General features: G+C 48.7%; 1 protein-coding gene and 2 non-coding genes across 6 annotated transcripts in view; 2 read left to right on the top strand and 1 right to left on the bottom strand.

The window, feature by feature from the left end:
- ABCB9 (ATP binding cassette subfamily B member 9) overlaps positions 1 to 8,564 on the bottom strand; it is a 112,146-nt gene that overhangs the window by 90,589 nt on the left and 12,993 nt on the right. The gene's annotated exons all lie outside the window — the stretch shown is intronic.
- On the top strand, positions 5,207 to 5,277 carry TRNAG-CCC (transfer RNA glycine (anticodon CCC)). The gene has a single exon. It is a non-coding gene; the product is annotated as a tRNA-Gly (tRNA).
- Positions 6,836 to 6,906, top strand: TRNAG-CCC (transfer RNA glycine (anticodon CCC)). The gene has a single exon. It is a non-coding gene; the product is annotated as a tRNA-Gly (tRNA).

The raw sequence follows: 8,564 nt of genomic DNA on the forward strand, positions 1-8,564 counted from the left end.
GTGGCCTTGTTGCGCTATCTGTTGCGACTGCTGGGCGACCACCGTGGTAAGGTCAGCGACAACTGGCAGCGGGACCTCAGCGGGATCCATGGCCAGATCTACTGTCAGGATTCGGCAGGCTGGAGGTGGATCCTCTGTGTCAGAGAGGGATTGGCATGGACCGTGTCGGTGGACCGGTTCTAAGTTGCTACTGGTTTTCACCAGAGCCCGCCGCAAAGCGGGATGCACTTGCAGCGGCGGTAGCAACCAGGTCATATCCACCGGCAACGGCTCAACCTCTCTGACTGCTGAGATAGGCGCGGTACAAGGGATTAGACAAGAGCAGGGTCGGACGTAGCAGAAGGTCAGGGCAGGCAGCAAGGATCGTAGTCAGGGGCAACGGCAAGAGGTCTGGAACACAGGCTAGGAACACACAAGGAACGCTTTCACTGGCACAATGGCAACAAGATCCGGCAAGGAAGTGCAGTGGAAGTGAGGTATAATAGGGAAGTGCACAGGTGAAGACACTAATTAAAACCCATGCGCCAATCAGTGGCGCACATGCCCTTTAAATCGCAAAGACCCGGCCCTCGCGCGCCCTAGGGAGCGGGGCCAGGCGCGTCGGGACAGCACAGACGGGGAACGAGTCTGGTAAGCTGGTCGGGATGCGCACTGCGAGCGGGCGCATCCCGCATCGCGAATCGCATCCCGGCTGGGGACATTATCGCAGCGCACCCGGTCAGCGGGTCTGACCGGGGCGCTGCGAACAGGAGAACGCCGTGAGCGCTCCGGGGAGGAGCGGGGACCCGGAGCGCTCGGCGTAACATTTATGTATCTAGAGCTCGACTCGCAGTGCTTTTCAGTTTCCAAGTGAAGTGTTGTAGTGTTCAGGTGTGTATAGGGACGTTCAAACGGAGGGCTCCAGACGCTTCCCAGACTATGGTTGTTTATCTTCTGTTTTTGTCTTCTACCAGCACCCAATTCGTTGGCCCGGACAGGTGGTGTCAGGATGGCTCACGGCTCCGATATTGAGGAGACCAGGTCCCTGCTAGAGACGCCTGTCAGAGGGTCTGACAGGGGTAACCCTCAGGCATACCGTAACTAGACCATCCCCAGGCTTATGAAGGAGCTCCGTAAGAAAGGGCTGGCCTACCCAGCCTCCGCCAGGAAGGTGGAGCTCCACAAATTGCTTAGAGCGGAGTCAGAGGCTGGATCCGGTCAAGAGACTGGAGGGACCACTTCGGTTGAAAATCCCATCACGCAGCTGCACAAAATGATGAGCTCTGTTCTGAATGCAGTCTCAGGCTTTCAGGACAGGCTGGATTCTATGGACAGGGACAGGGCGCAGGACGCTCAGCCGGTGGCAGCAGCCACGATACAGGCCCTTGCTCAGCAGGTCCCGCAGCCTTGTTTCCAGCTGGTACCAGTCGCGCCCGGCCTGCAGGCGGGCACCTCAGGTAGGATGCTGGAACCACCTCGAGTCAGCCAAGTGCACTTCATCAGTCCTACCCTCAAGAAGGACATTTAAGAGGGTAGAGACGTCAACTTGGTGTCCTTGCTGATCGCCACCCATGACGTCACTGAGACCAGGGTCGTGTCATGTGGAGAACTTTCAATGATGTTCAAAAGCAAGGACGCCAGACTTAGTCGGTAACTAACGATTCCCGAATTTGTTATAGGTTTTAGCATGTACCCCGATGTTATATGCACCACGAGGCCTGACAGGAGAGAGGAGCTTACCTGCTCTATCTCACAGATCTGGGCTACAGATATGGTGGCACAGCGTATTACGACTACCATAAGTCGTTTTCAGCCAAGGCAGTGGCCACAATGGCTCAGTTTGCATATGTGACAGACTGGTCGAGAAGACACGGAGATCTTCTGTCAGCACTTTGCGGGCTTAAGGGCACCGGCGTGCGGTACATGTCAGTCCATTTCCCACACGGCGGCTTGGCGCGACCTCGACCCCAAGGAGGCCCCCTGTGGGAAGGGGCGCTGGCACGAACAGCATGCCGGGCAGCGACCTCGACGTGTAACTACAATCAGTGTAGGCTCCTCCACGTGTGCTTCAATTGTTACCGAGCCTATCCAAGGGCGGTCTGCCCCCAGAAGGTCTCCCAGGCGTGGTCTGTGTCTCGGCCCTGGGCAGGATTCTGGGGGGCACATCACGACCAAGGATGGGTGAAGTGGCTGTTGGACGGTTTCCATCAAGGATTCCACACGGGTTTAATAGCCCTACCCCAGTCCACCTACGAGTGCGACAACCTCAGGTCCGCCTCCCACGACCCGGACGCAGGGACGGAACAGCTCCAGGCGGAGGTAAACAAGGGCTTCGTCATCGGGCCTTGCTTGTCCCCACCATTTGATGTAACCAAAGTAATTAATAGTTTCCCAGCATGCTCTGCTTGCACCTGTATAATGCTGCCCTTCATTTTTAGATCAGTGTTGGACCCAGAGGTCAGACACTTAGGCTAGGTTCACACTACGGAATTTCCGCCTGCAATTCCGCTTTGAAATTGGAGGCAGAAATTCCGCTTACTAAAATATATAGTATTGTGAATGGGTTTCCGTTCACAAATTCACACTTCGGAATTTTTGAAGCACAATTTGTGAACGGAAAACTCGCTTGGAAATTTTCGCGTTGCTCATTCTTCAGGCGGAAATACTCGCAGAACACATTGCAGTCTATGGGAGAAAGCAGTGTCCGCGTGGTCCTAGCGCCGACTGATTCAGTCGGTGCTGGCCACACTCAGAATCTCCGGGCTGAAATTTTCTGCCTGGAGATTCCCAACCAAGGTGCCTCCAGCTGTTTGGATGTCCAGGGATGTTGGGAGTTGTAGTTTTGCAACATATGGTTGGGAAACACCGGCCTAGCAATATGCCATCATTTCACAAGTTCGCACTGCATTTCAGCTGTCCATCGCAGGTATCCTTCGACATCACACCAAAAACGGGATGCCCTTATATACTGTGGCAGACAGCAGTGTGTGCCATTCAGTTGTGACCCGAAAGGAGACATCAAGTGGCACTGCTCAGGCTGCTTTCTGCTGTTAACTAGGCTTTCTTTTTGCAAAAAACAGCACCACTCCCATTCACTTTAACAAAGCCAAGCTACAATACCAAACACGACCTGTGGACAAGAGTAGTGCTGTTTTTGCAAGAAAAAAGCAGTATTTTTCTAATCCCTGACAACCCCTGTAAACACTGTTTTTATTGGACTCAATTGAAATGAATGGCATCTGCTGCTGTCCGCCACTGTATATGTCAGCATCCTGGCGGCATACAGCTGATCCTAGTCTAATAGCTGTGGGATTTTTCAGGATAAAACTGCTGCAACCATTAAAGCCCCATTTACATGTTAGATTTAACCTCTTGGGGACCAAGGGCATACCTGTACCCCTGGTCCTGCTCCCCTTCTATGACACAAGGTCACGGGCTGACCCCGCATCATAGCGGGGTGGTCCCAATGGCCATCAACGGCTGGGACCCGTGTCTGATGCCAGACATCACCGATCGCGGTGATGCCCCACATTAACCCCTTAGACGAGGCGATCAAAGTTGATTGCTGCGTCTATAGTGAAAGTAAACCGTTCCCGGCAGCTCTGTCAGGCTGTTTGGGGCTACCGCTGTGAAATCACCGAATCCCGAACAGCTGAGAGGACGGGGGAGGGTCCATACCTGCCTCCTCGCCGTCTGATCGGTGATCTGCTGCTCCATGCCTGCTCAACAGGCTGGAGCAGCAGAGCGCCGATATTACTGATCAATGCTATGCTATGGAATAGCATTGATCAGTGTATGCAATCAGAAGCTTGCATGTAATAGTCCCCTATGGGGACGGAAAAAAAGTGTAAAAAAGTAAAAAAAAAGAAAAAGAAAAAAGTTAATAAATGTGAATTAACCTCTTCCATATTAAAAGTTAAAATCACCCCCCCTTTTCCAAAATTCCATATAAAAAATATGTAAACATAATAAAAATAAACATATGTGGTATCACCGCGTGCATAAATATCCGAACTATGTCCGAATATAATGTTAATTAAATCTCACGGTCAATGGCGTATCCGTAAAAAAAATCCAAAAGTCCAAAATTGCGTATTTTTGGTCACTTTGTATACCCTAAAAAAAACGAATAAAAATAAAAAAGTTATAGGGGTCAGAAGATGACAATTTTACACATACTAATTTTGGTGCATGTAGTTATAATTTTTTTAAAGTAGTAAAATAAAATAAAACATATATGAATTGGGTATACTTGTGACCATATGGACCTACAGAATAAAGATAAGGTGTCATTTCTACTGACAAGTGCACTGCGTAGAATTGGAAGCCCCTAAAATTACAAAATGGCTTTTTTTTTTTTTGCCCCACAAATATTTTTTTCTGGTTTCGACGTAGATTTTGTGGTGAATTGATTGATGTCATTACAAAGTAAAATTGGTGGCGCAAAAAACAAGCCCTTCATATGGGTCTGTAGGTGGAAAATGGAAAGTGCTATGATTTTTAGAGGGTGTGGAGTAAAAAATGAAAGTGTAAAAATGAGAAAACCCATGGTCTTTAAGGGGTTAAAGCCAAAATCTATATGCCATATATGTGAATGAATTTTCCGTAACCCTGTTCACATTCTACAGCAGTGCTTCCCAACCAGTGGGCCTCCAGCTGCTGCAAAACTACAACACCCAGCATGCCTGGACAGCCGAAAACACACTGTTGGAAAACACTGTGCTACTTTCCACGCAGAAAATGCCAATGAAGCTAAAGTCCTAACAACCAATTGTTATACTGCTACTTCCATCCCCTCTGCCTTTTCACTCACTAGTAGTTATTCTTATTGGTTTGCGCAATGTTGCCGTTTATGTGCCCGGCAGACGATGCAGTTACAATGACTTAGAGGTACATGTGAGGTTCGCTCCCCTGAGCTGTCACGTCGTCATCAGCCGCGCAAGCAGCAAAAGATAGAGGTGAAGACAGCGCCGCCCGCTACTGAGGTGAGAGGCGCTAATGGCGAGTGCAGAGGCACGGTCACGTGACGGCGCTGACAGGACAGCGCCACTCACCTCTTTCCTGCAGCCGCCGCTCACCCGGCTGAAACTGATCAGGCTGCTGCAGGGACCTGGATTGACGTCACTACGCCACGCCCACATACAGGCCAATTGAGGCACTCTCCATTGTTTAGTCTGAGCATCATGTTTCACAGTTCATTAAAGGGCAAGCACACTTTTCACCACAGGCGCTAGTAGTGTAGGGGTATCATGCAAGATTCCCATTCTTGCGACCCGGGTTCGAGTCCCGGCTAGCGCAGCTGTATTTTATATATTACCTTTATCTAAATAGCTTTTACAAAGATACATGCCGTGTTATATACAGATAGGTAATTTAATGTAGGGGCTGAACTGCTACTCACATGGACACATGCTGCAGATTTTATATATATAAGTACTCCAAAGAAGTTGCAGCACACCCAGGTAGCATATGGTGCAAAATAAATGAGCTTTATTGGCCCATGTTATGCAACGTTTCGATGGTATCACACCATCTTTATCAAGCATCATGCTTGATAAAGATGGTGTGATACCATCGAAACATTGCATAACATGGGCCAATAAAGCTCACTTATTTTGCACCATATGCTACCTGGGTGTGCTGCGACTTCTTTGGAGTACTTATCGATGGACACGGTCTGCGACTGGGACCACAGTCATCGCCTGCATCCCTGTTTACAGCTGCATATCTGAGGTTGTGCTGCCTACCTTGCGTTTGTATATATATATATATATAGATATATATATATATATATATATATATATATATGGTGTCCATTTTAGGACATCGTCAGTCGTCCGTCAGGTGAAACAGCGTCCCGCCTCCTCGATCTGGCCAATCACCGTCAGGAGTGAGCCACAACTCCCTCCTCCCTCCTTTGTCATCCTATAGTCTCTCATCCGAAACTCCGTCATCCCTCAGACGAAAAACTTTCCTGCCGTGTAGCATAGCGGAGTCAGTGTCGGCTTTCTGTTATACGGGTTCTGCTGTACACGCTATTCAATGTCGGCTCTGCTATACAGACTCTGTAGCACATGTAGTGTCTGTAGTACACTCGGGCAGGTTTCACAGTTTCGACTCTGCTATACAGTGCTGTGCAGTGTCGGCTCTGCTATGCGGCAGGAAGTTGCGTCTGAGGGAGAATCGTGAGGCATGACGGCGTTTTGGACGACAGAGTTTCGGATGAGGGAGGATGGAGTTGTGGCTGAAGGAGGGCGGTGATTGGTGTGAGGGAGGAGGCGGGACACCATTTCACCTGATGGAGAACAGAGTTGCGGCTGACAACTGACGGCGTATGGTCAAAGGGAGGAGGCGGGACGCTGTTTCACCTGACGGAGGAGGGAGTTACGTCTAATGGACACTGTATATATATATATATATATATATATATATATATATATATATATATATACAAACACTGGTTTGCGCAGTGTTGCCGTTTATGTGCCCGGCAGACGATGCAGTTACAATGACTTAGAGGTACATGTGAGGTTCGCTCCCCTGAGCTGTCACGTCGTCATCAGCCGCGCAAGCAGCAAAAGATAGAGGTGAAGACAGCGCCGCCCGCTACTGAGGTGAGAGGCGCTAATGGCGAGTGCAGAGGCACGGTCACGTGACGGCGCTGACAGGACAGCGCCACTCACCTCTTTCCTGCAGCCGCCGCTCAACCGGCTGAAACTGATCAGGCTGCTGCAGGGACCTGGATTGACGTCACTACGCCACGCCCACATACAGGCCAATTGAGGCACTCTCCATTGTTTAGTCTGAGCATCATGTTTCACAGTTCATTAAAGGGCAAGCACACTTTTCACCACAGGCGCTAGTAGTGTAGGGGTATCATGCAAGATTCCCATTCTTGCGACCCGGGTTCGAGTCCCGGCTAGCGCAGCTGTATTTTATATATTACCTTTATCTAAATAGCTTTTACAAAGATACATGCCGTGTTATATACAGATAGGTAATTTAATGTAGGGGCTGAACTGCTACTCACATGGACACATGCTGCAGATTTTATATATATAAGTACTCCAAAGAAGTTGCAGCACACCCAGGTAGCATATGGTGCAAAATAAATGAGCTTTATTGGCCCATGTTATGCAACGTTTCGATGGTATCACACCATCTTTATCAAGCATCATGCTTGATAAAGATGGTGTGATACCATCGAAACGTTGCATAACATGGGCCAATAAAGCTCACTTATTTTGCACCATATGCTACCTGGGTGTGCTGCGACTTCTTTGGAGTACTTATCGATGGACACGGTCTGCGACTGGGACCACAGTCATCGCCTGCATCCCTGTTTACAGCTGCATATCTGAGGTTGTGCTGCCTACTTTGCGTTTGTATATGTATATATATATATATATATATATATATATATATATATATATATGGTGTCCATTTTAGGACATCGTCAGTCGTCCGTCAGGTGAAACAGCGTCCCGCCTCCTCGATCTGGCCAATCACCGCCAGGAGTGAGCGACAACTCCCTCCTCCCTCCTTTGTCATCCTATAGTCTCTCATCCGAAACTCCGTCATCCCTCAGACGAAAAACTTTCCTGCCGTGTAGCATAGCGGAGTCAGTGTCGGCTTTCTGTTATACGGGTTCTGCTGTACACGCTATTCAATGTCGGCTCTGCTATACAGACTCTGTAGCACATGTAGTGTCTGTAGTACACTCGGGCAGGTTTCACAGTTTCGACTCTGCTATACAGTGCTGTGCAGTGTCGGCTCTGCTATGCGGCAGGAAGTTGCGTCTGAGGGAGAATCGTGAGGCATGACGGCGTTTTGGACGACAGAGTTTCGGATGAGGGAGGATGGAGTTGTGGCTGAAGGAGGACGGTGATTGGTGTGAGGGAGGAGGCGGGACACCATTTCACCTGATGGAGAACAAAGTTGCGGCTGACGACTGACGGCGTATGGTCAGAGGGAGGAGGCGGGACGCTGTTTCACCTGACGGAGGAGGGAGTTACGTCTAATGGACACTGTATATATATATATATATATATATATATATATATATATATGTAGATTTTAAAATGGAGCACTTTTGCTAAAACTGGCATACTGCCAGATTGTATGCCATAATGCAATTCAGTGTTTGCCAACCTGTGGCCACCCAGCTGTTGCGAAACTACAATTCCCATCATGCCCCCAGACTGTGGGTGACAAAGCACACCCCAGATTGGCAATGGGCCAAAGGCTGTCTGGGCATGTTGGGAGTTGTAGCTGGAGAGCCATAAGTTGGGGAACACTTGATATTATAGTAGTACAGCTTTTGTCAGAGAACATGTTTACAGGAGCAGATGAAATAAGCTTTTTCTAGGGCTACTGAGTGGGTGGTTGACAGAAAATTAAAATTTCTTTTTAACCCCTTAAGGACTCAGCCCATTTTGGCCTTAAGGACTCAGACAATTAAATTTTTACGTTTTTATTTTTTCCTCCTCGCCTTCTAAAAATCATAACATAGTATGAGGGCTTGTTTTTTTGCGCGACCAGTTGTCCTTTGTAATGACATCACTCATTATATCATAAAATGTATG

Source organism: Hyla sarda, chromosome 1, assembly GCF_029499605.1.
Source record: "Hyla sarda isolate aHylSar1 chromosome 1, aHylSar1.hap1, whole genome shotgun sequence".
Lineage (NCBI taxonomy): Eukaryota > Metazoa > Chordata > Amphibia > Anura > Hylidae > Hyla > Hyla sarda.